This window comes from Delphinapterus leucas, chromosome 10, assembly GCF_059928025.1.
Source record: "Delphinapterus leucas isolate spDelLeu-1000000601 "Yukka" chromosome 10, BTC_Dleu_Yukka2, whole genome shotgun sequence".
In the NCBI taxonomy this organism is placed as follows: Eukaryota; Metazoa; Chordata; class Mammalia; order Artiodactyla; family Monodontidae; genus Delphinapterus; species Delphinapterus leucas.
Genome location: NC_143138.1, coordinates 57,432,149 through 57,445,295, shown reverse-complemented (window position 1 = coordinate 57,445,295; position 13,147 = coordinate 57,432,149).

The window sequence follows — 13,147 nt, the reverse complement described above, 5'->3', positions numbered from 1 at the left end:
GCAGACAATTCTCGGATTGGTTGGCATCAAGGCGAAGTTTCAAGCTTCATCAACCTTCTGGTTTCAACCAGTCTAGGGTCTATGTTTTTGTGGTCAGCAGTTTTCATCTGGAGAGGGTCTGCGTTCTATAAAAACAACTCAGGAATGTGTGTCAGGCCTTTATATCTTTCAGGGAACTGTGGGTTTCATGATTCTGCTATGTGGCAGAATTATAGTCTAAATTGTTACCGGTTCCTCAGCCCAACAGCTATTCTTTGTTTCTCTATCTTCACATTTCCCAATCATTAACTCTTGAGTCAGCATTTTATCACAAAAGACAAGGACACAGGGGCTTATACACGGTTTCACTACTAACTGAAGTAAGTCAGACAAAGACAAATGTAATATGATATCACTGGATGTGGAATCTACAAATTGATACAAGTGATCTAATTTGCAAAACAGAAACAGACTCAAAACAAATTTATGGTTACCAAAGGGGAAAGGTGGCAGAAGGGATAAATGAGGAGGTTGGGACTAGCATATATACCCCAATATATATAAAATAGATGATAATCAACAAGGACATTCTGGAGAGCACAGGGAGCTCTACTCAACACTCTGTAATAACCTATATGGGAAAGGAATCGGAAAGAGGACAGATATATGTCTATGTATAACTGAATCAAGTTGCCAAACACCTAAAAACACACAACATTGTAAATCAACTGTACTCCAATAGAAAACAAAAATTAAAAAAAAAAAAAAAGAAATGCCTACCATGCTCCCCTCAGGCCTCAGTGACCTGGGCTAGTGTCACATTCCTGGAGCCTGAGCAGGCTTGGGTCCCAAGGCTGGACTGTCATGGGGCTGAGGGAGCTGGGGAGGATCTGCCAGCAAATGAAGCCCCCCTTGGACCTGTAGTGCCTGGTGCCCTCTGCACGGGACCACAATCTCTAGATCCAGGCGGGCCCTCCTACAGCTAAAACAAGCCCAGTGCACCCAAAGGGTGGTGGACTCTCAGGGCCGGAAGAGCTTTGAAAAGTCACCTGGTCTCCACATCTGCTGGGAAGGTTCCCACCTCCATCCTTCTTCCTTAGGGTTGCCCCACCTCTGGACAATAGCACCTTCAGCAAAGTGGTTTTCCAGGGTTGGGATTTGCCCTAGGGGTGAAAGGGTAAGGGGGATGAAGTAATGAGACACAACCCTTCAGGTGTTTGTTCTGGCACATTCCACTCTAATTTACAACCCAGGAACATACTGTTTAAAAAAAAAAAAGATTCTCAACATCACTATTATTAGAGCAATGGAAATCAAAGCTACAAAGAGGTATCACCTTTCACCAGTCAGAATGGCCATCATCAAAAAGTCTACAAACAACAGCAGTTGGAGAGGGTGTGGAGAAAAGGGAACCCTCCTAAGCTGCTGGTGGGAGTGGAAACTGGTAACAGCCCCTGTGGAGTACAGTATGGAAGTTTCTTTAAAAACTAAAAATAGAGCTACCGGAGGATCCGGCAATCCCAGTGCTGGGCGAATATCCGGAGAAAACCATAATTCAAAAAGACCCACGAAAAAAAAAAAAAAAAAAAAAAAAAAAAAAGACCCACGCACCACAATGCTCATTGCAGCACTCTTTACAATAGCCAAAACACTAGCAACCAAACTGTCCATGGACAGATGAATGAATAAGATGTGGTACATACAGACAATGGAACATTACTCAGCCATTAAAAAGAATGAAAGAATACCATTTGCAGCAACACGGATGGACCTAGAGATGATCATACTAACTGAAGTAAGTCACACAGGGAAAGACAAACATCACATGATGTCACTTAGAGGTGGAATCCAAAAGTCGATACAAATGAACTTATTTACAAAACAGAAACAGGCTCACAGATTTAGAAAACAAACTTACGGTTACAAGGGAAAGGTGGGGAAAGGGATAAATGAGGAGGTTGGGATTAGCATATACACCCCAATAAATATAAAATAACAAGGACCTACAGTATAGCACAGGGAACTCTACTCAACTCTGTAATAACCTATACGGGAAAATAATCCAAAAAAGAATAGATATACGTCTATGTATAACTGAATCAAGTTGTTGAATACCTAAAACAAACACAACATTGTAAATCAACTGTAGTCCAATATAAAGTAAAAATTAAATTAAAAAAAAGAAAAAAGAAATGCCTACTATATTCCTCTCTGGCCTCGGTGACCTGGGCTGGTGTCACATCAATGGAGCCTGAGCCGGCTTTGCTCTCATGGCTGGACTGTCCTGGGGCTGAGGGAGCTGGGGAGGATGTACCAGCAAATTAGCCCCCCTTGGACCTGTAGTGTCTGGTCCCCTCTGCATGGGACCACAATTTCTAGATCGAGTCGGGTCCTCCTACAGCTAAACAAAGCCTAGTGCAACCAAAGAATGGTGGACCCTCAGGGCTGTAAGAGCTTTGAAAAGTCACCTGGTCTCCACGTGTTCTGGTGGTGGGCTTCCCACCTCCAGCCTCCTTGCTTAGAGTCGCCCTGCCTCCAGACAACAGCACACTCAGCAAAGCGGTTTTGCAGGGGTTGGGATTTTACCCGGAGGTTGAAAGGTAAGGGGGAGGAAGTAATGAGACACAACCCCCTTGGGTATTTCTTCTAGCACATTCCACTGTAATTTACAATCCCCAAACACAACTTTTGACTTTCCAAGGCTTTGGTTGCCTGAGCATCCAAGCTGGGCATGAAGAAATCCTGCCGCCTTGGGGCCGTTTCCAGTAACAACAACTTTAAAACTGTTTCTCATGGGCACTTCATATTAACAAGGCCTGTGGGACTGTAAATGACGCCTGCCCTCCAGAAATGTCCTGGGGGAGGTAATCCAAAAAGAAGGCTGTCACGGAGCCAATTTCAAGAGGTAACTTTCACTCACACTCTTTAAAAAAAAAGCACATGACAAGACGATCGACATCCCTAATTATTATACAAATGCAAGTCAAAGCTACGAGGTATCACCTTGCATCAGAGTGGCCATCATCAAAAAGTCTACAAACAATAAATGCTAGAAAGGATGTGGAGAAAAGGGAACCCTCCTACGCTGTTGGCGGGAATGTAAATTTGTTCAGCCAATGGAGAACAGTATGGAGATTCCTCAAAAGCTAAAAACAGAGTTGCCATATGATCCAGCAATTCCACTCCTAGGCATATATCCAGAGAAAACCATAATTTGAAAAGATACAGGGACTTCCCTGGCAGTCCAGTGGGTGAGACTCTGCGCTTCCACAGCAGGCAGCGTGGGTCTGATCCCTGGTCAGGGAACTAGGATCCCGCATGCCGCCTGGCATGCCCCCCCCAAAAAAAAACAGAAAAAAAAGATACATGCACCCCAATGTTCACTGTAGCTATTTACAATAGCTAAGACATGGAAGCAACCTAAATGACCATCTACCAATGAATGGATAAAGAAGATGTGGTACACAGAGACAACAGAATATTACTGAGCCACAAAAAAGAATGAAATAATGCCATTTGCAGCAAGATGGATGGACCTAGAGATAATCATACTAAGTGAAGTAAGTCAGAAAAAGACAAATATCACGTGATATCACTTATATGTGGAATCTTTAAAAAATGATATAAATGAACTAATTTACAAAACAAACAGACTTCGAAAATAAACTTATGGTTACCAAAGGGGAAAGGTGGAGAAAGGGATAAACAAGGAGGCTGGGATTACCATATACACCCTAATGTATATAAAACAGATAATCAACCAGGAACTACTGTATAACACAGGAATTCTGCTCAGTACTCTGTAATAACCTTAAAGGAAAAAGAATTTGAAAAAGAATAGGTACAAGTGTATGTATAACCAAATCACTTTGCTGTATACCTGAAACTAACAGAACATTGTTAATCAACTATACACTGCTCCCACGTAAAGTAAGAATTAAAAGCAAAACAAAACCATGAGGACAGGGTTTAAGTGCGCTTTACTCAGCAACGCAGCCGGTCCCTCGCTCAGCGGCTGGCACGCGGCAGTGGCTCAGTAACCCTTTGTGGAGCCCGTGGAGGATGGGGGAGGCTGGGTCACTCACCATAAGCAGTAAAGGGCCAGGCCTCCCCTCTGACATGCTCCAGGTCACTACTGCTTGGAATGGGCCAGTGCAGGAGCTCCTCACTGTTCTTGAAGCCAAAACTTGGATTCTGGGCGTGGGGCCCCTTGTGTGGGTCTCTGTAGCCGCCTGAAGTGGCCTGGGAGGTGTCAGGCGCATCTGGAGGGAGGCAAGAGTGGGCCTTGCGGTCACCACACCGCCACAGCTGTCACCCGGCCACTGGGGTGAGCCTGGGGTCCAGGTTCCATGAGGGGCGGATGCCGGCTCCTGTGTCAGAAGGCAGGCATGCAGCCCAGGATCTCAGCCCTTGGCAGGGAGAGAGATGCTCCTGGACAGACGTCAGCTCTCACCCTGGGGCCAGGCTGCTCCCTGCCCCGTGCCAGCCACTCTTCCACCTCAGCCTTGACGGCCACGAGACTCAGTGCTGGGAGGCTGGGAGGGGCAGGGAGACAGCACAGGCACTCACTCCTACAGGCGGAGACAGAGCGGGCAGCGGCCGAGAGCTAGGAGGTGCCAAAGGCCACCGCGGATGGGCTGGGGAAGCCGCAGGACTGTGTCTCCTGCACACCCCTCCAGCTCACCGTCCTGTGCGCTGCCTGAGGGCTGGGGAAGGCTAGGCCGGCCCGCTCGCACCACACTCTCTGGCCCCCGCCCCGTGCCTGGCACAGAGAGCAGCCCCTCAACCCAGCCGTTCACCGTCCACTGGGTTCACCTGGATCCTCTCCTCCATTTGAGTCTTTCCTGCCCTTCTGTCCTCTTAGGTCCCTGGCTCCTATTCTCACCCACAGCCCCACCTTCCACTCTGTTCTTCTGGAAGGACGCCACCTACAGGAGATCCTCGCCTACATGGAGAGGCAGGTGCGGATTCACACACATGCACACTCAAGGCACAGCAACCAGGGTCGGTGTTGGGGAGCGAGCGGGGCGTGACCATAGGGAGATGCCTGAAATCCTAAGAAGGAACCTCAGGCTTCCTGTCCCAACCACCCTGGACCAGGGGCCTCAGGACATTCCCAGGGACAGAGGCAGGCAGACAGGCCTGAGGTGGGGGCCGAGGGATTTGGTTCAGAAATGACACTCAAAGCCCGGCAGCTGCCAAGCTCTGTCTCAGGGGATCCTGTGGGGGATCCCAGAGGGACCCCGGGGGCCCCCACCCATGGCGCCGCTCTCCTGTGGGCGTCCCAAGTCAGCCTGGAGGGCAGGGGACGGGCCAGGGCCAAGCCCAAGCCCAAGCCCAGCACGTACAATCACCACTCCGACAGGCACTTCCTCCCAGGCCAGTTCACGGGGCTGGCATCCACGGGCAGCTGCCAGGCACCTGCTGCCGGAGAGAAAAGCCCCATCGCCCCAGCGTTCGTGGAGGGAGGCACCAGCTCGGATTCCAGAAAGGCGTGCAAGTCGAAGCAGAGCCCCCCTCCCCGGATGTGGGCTGACTGGCGGCGGTACATCCTGCCCTCCCACCCCCCTGTCCTCCGGCCCGGCCTCTGTGGGGCTGAGCTTGCCTCCTGTATTTGCTCTTGGAGCCGTGTCTCCTGGGGACCGTCTGTCTGCCACTCACCCTCTTGGGCTGCACTCCCTCTTCCTGGACAGCCAGGGACCAGGCTGCTTCTGCCTGCAAGGCAATGGGAGATGCTGCAAAGATGGAGAACGGGGAGGGCTTGACCAAGAGGAGAGGCTGGCTCGATAGAGATAATTGGGCCTCCTGTATCCTGTATCAATCCATCACATTTATAGTCTTCTCTCCAGACAGGAGACAATGAGGAAATGACAAAAGCCAATAAGGCCAATAAATAAAGGGTAATGGAATAACCAGTACAGGCAGCCCATCCCCTGAGCCCCAGAGCCAGGAGCAGGGCCGAGCCCTCCCATGTCTGTCTTGACTTCAGCCACAGGCCCCAGGGGACAGGTAACACCGGTCAGCAGCCCCCATGGGGTTTTCAGCTGGAGCTCCAGCTGCTCAGGCCAAAAACCCTGGCATCATCCCTACCCCCTCTCTCTCACACACCCCACATCCAATCCAGCAGGAAATCCTGCCGGCTCTGCCTTCAGAATATATCCCAAGTCAGACCACTCCTCAACACCACCGTCGCCATGCTGGTCTGAGCCACCAACGCCTCTTACCTGGATTCTTACAAAGGCCTCCTGGTTGGTCCTTGGCCCAGACCTTTCTCAACACAGCAGCCAGTGGCGTCTATTAAAAGGCAAGTTGCACAGAACCCCCGAGTGGCCCCCATCACACTCAGAGAACAGCCTGAGCCCTCTGCAGCCCCCCAATGCACCCCGCTCCCCAGGGCCTGTCTGAGCCCGTCTACAACCCCAGCTCCTGCTCCACTTCAGCCACACCAGCTCCCTGCTGGCTCCTGCCCAGGCCGTGCACGCCTCACCTGAGGGCTTCAGCAGTGGCTGTTCCCACTCCGTCACAGTCTTCTCCCAGAGAGTGCATGGCGCCCCTCTTTCCTCGGATGTCACTTTCGCAATGAGGCAACAATGACCATCGTACTTTCTATCCTCTCCAGCCCACTGTTTCTATACTTAGATCACATTCTGTGGGGTATAATTTACACGTAACAAATTCATCCTTTTTAAGACCTTAACCCTTCTTTCTTTTTTTAATATTTATTTATTTTTGCTGCGCTGGGTCTTAGCTGCAGCATGTGGGATCTAGTTCCCTGACCAGGGATCAAATCCGGCCCCCTTACATTGGGAGCTTGGGGTCTTAGCCACTGGACCACGAGGGAAGTCCCAAAATTCACTCTTTTTAAATGCGCAGTGTGGTGAGTTTTGACAAATGTATAAGCAGTAATAACCACCACCAAAATCAAGATATCAGATATTTCCATCACGTCCTCATGCTCCTTCGCATTCAACCCCTTACCCAGCCCCAGTCCCTGGAAACCACTGAGGTGTTTTCTGCTCCTGTAGTTCTTTTTTCTGGAGCATTCATTTGAATGGAATCATACTGCACATAGCCTTTGTGTCTGGCTGCTGTCACTTAGCATAATGCATTTGAACCTCATCCGTGTTGCTGCCTGTGTCGGTTTGTTCCTTTTCATTGCTGAGAGGTACTCCATTAAATGGATGTACCATGGTTGGTTTCGCATTCAATAGTTGATGGACTGGACATTTGGGTTGTTTACAGTTTTTTGCCATCAGGAAGAAAGCTGCCGCTATCAACATTGTGTACTTGTGTTTGTGTGATCATATGTTTTTATCTCTTGGGTAAATGCCTAGAAATTTAGTTTCAGGGGACAACTAATCCGTTTCATCTGATTAGTATATGTTTAACTCTATAGAAGTTGTCAAATGTTTTCCAAAGTGGTTGTTCATCATTCATTCCCACCAGCAGTGAGAGTTCCAGTTGCTCGGGCTTCCCTGGTGGCGCAGTGGTTGGGAGTCCGCCTGCCGATGCAGGGGACACGGGTTCGCACCCTGGTTTGGGAAGATCCCACATGCAGCGGAGCGGCTGGGCCCGTGAGCCATGGCCGCTGAGCCTGCACGTCCAGAGCCTGTGCTCCACAATGGGAGAGGCCACAGCAGTGAGAGGCCCAAGTACCACAAAAAAAAAAAAAAAAAGAGTTCCAGTTGCTCCATATCCATGCCAACATTTGGAATTGTCAGTCTTCTTTTTTTCCTTTAATTTTAGCCAATTGGGTGGGTGTATCCTATAATTTTAATCTGCATTTCCCTGATGACTAATGATGACAAATGATGTTGAGCATCTTTTCATGTGCTTATTAGCCATTCCTATATCCTCCTTGGTGAAATGTCTGCTATTGTTTTTAAGGAGCTCTAAAGAAATGCTTTATATATTAATACATATGCCACCATTTGAAGGAGCAAAACTCCCTGTGCAGTGTGACAACATTCCACCGCTCTGCATGGGCTTGCTGCACCATGTGGAGAAACTGACCTCACTGTTCTAGTCTCCCTTTTCTCATCTGTAAAATGGGCATGACAATACTTACCTCCTAAGGTAGTGTGAGGGTTGTGTAAACTAAGACACATAAGGAATTTACAATAATCCCTAGCACACAGTAGCACTTAATAAATATCCAGCATGATAATGATGAGCATGATTACCAGCCCCCATGTGACTTGTTCATGCCCATCCAATTTCCCTCTTCCAGAGCCCTGTGTTTTCATCTGTAAATGGTTAGGGGCAATCTCTAAGCCCCTTCCACAGTAACATCCACTGATTTCCTGAACTGCTCTCTGTTTACTGACACACCCCTCACAGGTCCCTTCCTCCACCCAGGGGCACCCCCGATAGCCACCCACCTCCCGGGACACTAGTTACACACACAATGCAGCAGAAAGCTCCCCGCAGCCCGTCCTTCCTGACACGCAGAATGGCCTAGGCCCCAGCTCCTCAGTCACCAATGAGAGGGACCATGAGAAGCTGGAAGGACCAGGGGGGGACAGTGGAGACTGAGGAAGAGCTGGGAAGGGCAGATGGCGCCAGCAAGACCAAGGAAGCTGGGAAGGTAGTGTGGCCCTTCTGGGACCCCATCCCCTGCCCCACAGTGCCCCACATGCCCTTCCCTCTCCCCACACCACCCTCTCCCTAGCTCAGCTCCACAGCTCAGGGTGGGGGGGGGACCAGGCCCTCCATCAGCCACACTCTCCCCCCACCTGACCTCTGGGGGAAGCTGGATCCCCAAGAGAGCCCCTCCTTGGGGATGTGGGGCAGAGAGGACAGGAGTGTCGGGAAATCAGTCCACACAGACCTGGGGCTGTTGCCAGGGCACCACAGGGAGTGGAAGGAGGTGAGAGAAGGGGGCTGGCCAGCAGGGCCCAGGCCGCTGGCAGGACGGGCCAGAGGTGGCGACTGGGGAGCTGAGGGACAGGGAGGCTGGGAGGGCGGAGGGCGTCACAGGGGCTGGGGGCCTGGGGGTTCTAGAAGCCCAGAGCAGGGAGACTAGGAGGTAGTGAGGGGCTGGAGTACAGGAGGCGTGAGGAAGACCAGAGGCCAGGGGCATGGCTGGGTCGGGGTGCTGAAGCTCTGGACTTCCCATCCCGAGTCCTCCACTTCCACTAAGTGGGCTCTTTACGCGCACTGTCAGCTCCTCGATTATGGGCAGCCTGCCCAGCCCTCACCACCCACCTGCTGCCAGGCCCCAGCTGCAGAGCCCCCCGTGCTGATTTCTCTGCTCCTGTGCCCCGGCTGAGGACCACCTGGCCCCATGTGTCTGCTTCCCGTCAGCCCCAGCTGCTGCGTGACCACCCTCCTCCTCCTGTAGAGACTCTGACGTCTGCAGGATAAATAAAAACGGAGCAGTGGGGCCACAGCCTGGCCAGCGGGCCTGGCGGCAGCGGGACTCCCCAGGCGTGAGGGACAGGAGGCCCCGGAGCCAAAGGAGTCCCTTTCCTCACTCACTCACTCCTGCTAAGTGATGTCAGCCTACACATGGGGCAAGCTGGGGAATCCGAGGCATCTGTCCATTCTTCCTTTAGCAAACATGTGCTGAACATCTCCCAGATTCTGGAGTTAAAAAAATGAGCACAAACAGAGGAGGCCCATGCCATCCTGGGGAGACAGACATTAACCTCAAAATCCACAAACCAGGGCTCTTTATAATTACAAAACAGTGACGGGGTGGGGGACAAAGTACAACGAGTAAGAATATCCAGGGGGCGGCATCAGGGAAGACCTCTGATGAAGACATGGCATTTTTGTTGACTGAGGTGGGTGTTGCCAGGCAGAGAGAGGGAAGGGTCGCAGCCTGGTCCAGAAGGGAAAGGTGGCCCACGTGGCTGGCATGGGAGTGAGGGGGAGCCAGGAGCAGAGTGTGGACATGACCCAGGGGCACACAAAGAGGTGCCTTGTTGTACATGCTTTCTATTATTTGCAGGGAGGGGCACGGTTGCCATCTGGGTTTGTACTTTAGAAAGATCCCACCTCTTGCTCTGAGGGAAAGATCTGTGGGGCATAAGAAAAGATGAGGGGAAACAGGTCAGGTGGTCTCTGTAGGGAGAGATGATGGGCTTGGACTAGGATGGGGACAGTGGAGGGTGAGAAACTTGGGAGCAATTTTGGATGCAAAATTGGGGGACAGAGCACCCAAGAGTGGGTGGAGGCGCCTCTGGTCTCTGACTAGGACAAGAAAGGTGCCACGAGAGGCAAGAGGCCTCCTCAAGGCCACCTCCTTGGCTGGCCCTCAGGCCTCCTACATGTGGCCCAAAGAGTACTTGGCAAGCAGGATGGATGATTCATTGGGGACCTATTCTATTTAAGAATTAATTCTCCACTATGGGGAAGAGTATGAAGGCTCCTTTAAAAACTAAAAATACAGCTACCATATGATCCAGCAATCCCACTCCTGCGCATATATCCAGAGAAAACTCTAATTTGAAAAGATACATGCACCCCAATGTTCAATGCAACACTATTCACAATAGCCAAGATATGGAAGCAACCTAAATGCCCATCAACAGATGAATGGATAAAGAAGATGTGGTGCATACAATGGAATATTACTCAGCCATAAAAAAGAACAAAATAATGCCATTTGCAGTAACATGGATGCAAGTAGAGATTATCATACTAAGTGAAGTCAGACAGAGACAAATACCATATGACATCACTTACATGTGGAAGCTAAAATATGACACAATGAACCTATGAAACAGAAACAGAATCACGGACACAGAGAACAGACTTGTGGTTGCCAAGGGGGAGGGGGTTGGGGGAGGGATGGAGTGGGAGGTTGGGGTTAGCAGATGTAAGCTATTATATATAGAATGGATAAACAACAAGGTCTACTGTATAGCACAGAGAAATATATTCAATATCCTATGATAAACCATAATGGAGGGCTTCCCTGGTGGCGCAGTGGTTAAGAATCCGCCTGCCAATGCAGGGGACACGGGTTCGAGCCCTAGTCCGGGAAGATCCCACATGCCGCAGAGCAACTAAGCCCGTGTGCCACAACTACTGAGCCTGCGCTCTAGAGCCTGCGAGCCACAACTACTGAGCCCATGTGCTACAACTACTGAAGCCCACGCACCTAGAGCCCATGCTCTGCAACAAGAGAAGCCACCGCAATGAGAAGCCCGTGCACCACAACAAAGAGTAGCCCCCGCTCGCCACAACTAGAGAAAGCCCGTGTGCAGCAATGAAGACCCAAGGCAGTCAAAAATAAATTAATTAATTTTAAAAAAACCATAATGGAAAAGAATATAAAAAAAGAATATATATATGTGTAACTGAATCACTGTGCCGTACAGCAGAAATACAACATTGTAAATCAACTATACTTCAATTTTAAAAAAATAAAGTAAAAAAACAAAAAAAAAAAGTGAAGTGCTGTGTCTACAACTTACTTTTTTTTAGACAATGATTTACTTTTAAATGGTTCAAGAAAAGAACACCAATGAGACACAATATTGAGGGAGGGCATTCATTGCACTTTCAACTTTTCTGAAAGCTTGAAATTATTCAAAATAAAATTGGGGGGGGCGGATTAAACTCCCTAGGCTACTCTGACGTGAGCCAAACATGAGGCGTACTGGACAAAATGACCCTCCTGTCCTATCTAGCCTGAGAGCCTGCTGACTGAGGGGTCCCAGCAGTGTGGCATTAGGCCACATTGACCCCTAGAGTGCCATGCAGTCAGAGTGCTGTGCACTCAGAGGGGACCAGCCCTTGGCCGAATTGTCAAGTTCAAGAACATGGAAGAGAAGCCCATCCAAGCACCCCATCTCCCCTTGCCCCAAATTATACAGAGTGTGGTACATCCCACTCGGCCCTCTGATGACCTGAGGGTTGGTCCCTGAAGGTGAGGCTGGACTGGAAAAACAGCACTGATAGACCATGATAGACCATCTCCATGACGACACCCAGAAAAGCAGGCCAGACGAAGAAGCTGGGCATGGGCGTGGGCAAGAGCAGGGGTTCCATGGTCGATGTGAGGCCACCCCTGACCAGCTCCACCAGAATGAATTAGAGGCTCAAGGAGGAGAGTGAGGGCCCAGAAAGGGGACGGGCACACGGGGTGGACGTGGTAGGGAGTTAGCAGGGAACAGAGCAGCGGACCCTGGGGTCGGGGACAGGCCGCTGACGGGAAATTGGAGATTCATCGTGTTAACGCCAATGACATTTATGGACTCACGATCAAGGCGGGGAACACAGGCGATGTGGTAATACTCACGGTCACTCCAAGAGCAGGGCTGCAGGCTGAGCCCAGCTCTGTAGGAAGCCATTCATTCCCTTGAGATCAGACTCTATCTCCTGCTGGGCTCTATTCTAAGTCCTGAAGGAGGGACGGAGGTTTTCAGCCTTTTGAAGATGGAGGCACAAGTGCAGAAACACTAACAGGTATTTAAGGGGCTAGCACACCCATCCTACCTTTGCCACTTGTGTAAGGTCCCCCTTTGCTGCATACGATATAGGTGAAACAGTCTCAATCCATAGACCAAAGAGCCTGAAGTCTCGAATAAAGATGTTACTGCAGGTGGAGAGAGATTAGGGAGTGAGTCCCTCGCCCCCAGACGGGTGGCCCAGCAGCAGAGCCTGGGCCCTTCTCCCTCGGCAGCCTCCCTCAGACCAGGGGCTCCCTGAGCATAAACAGAGTGGAAGGCAGAGTCCCAGGTGTAGCCTGAGACCGCGGCAAGACCCGGAGAGGGCCCGGCTGGATGATGATTGGCTCAGGTCAGTAATGAGGTCCTTCTTTGACCAGAGGGACACACCTGATGCTGGGGGGAGGTCTAGGGCTCTGCTGCGTCTGAGTCCAAGTACTCAACAGTCCCACGGGGGAGGCGGAAGTGATCTGATCCAGAGGAAAGTCCTGAGCTCTACCCAGTGTTTACATTTCAGTTTGTTTTGGAGGGACTCTTAGTGGAAGTGTTGAGACAACAATTCAAGCATCACTTGTTTTATACCAACAAAACTTTTACATATAATAATGAGGATTGGGAGACACATTTTTTTTTTTATTATAAGTAGTTATCTCTTTTTCACAATGACTAGGTAGCGTTTTTCATAGGAACTAAAAATGTGTTAAGACACTTTAATTTACTGATCTAAAAATCAAGACTTTCTACCATCGAGGTGGAGGCACAGGAGT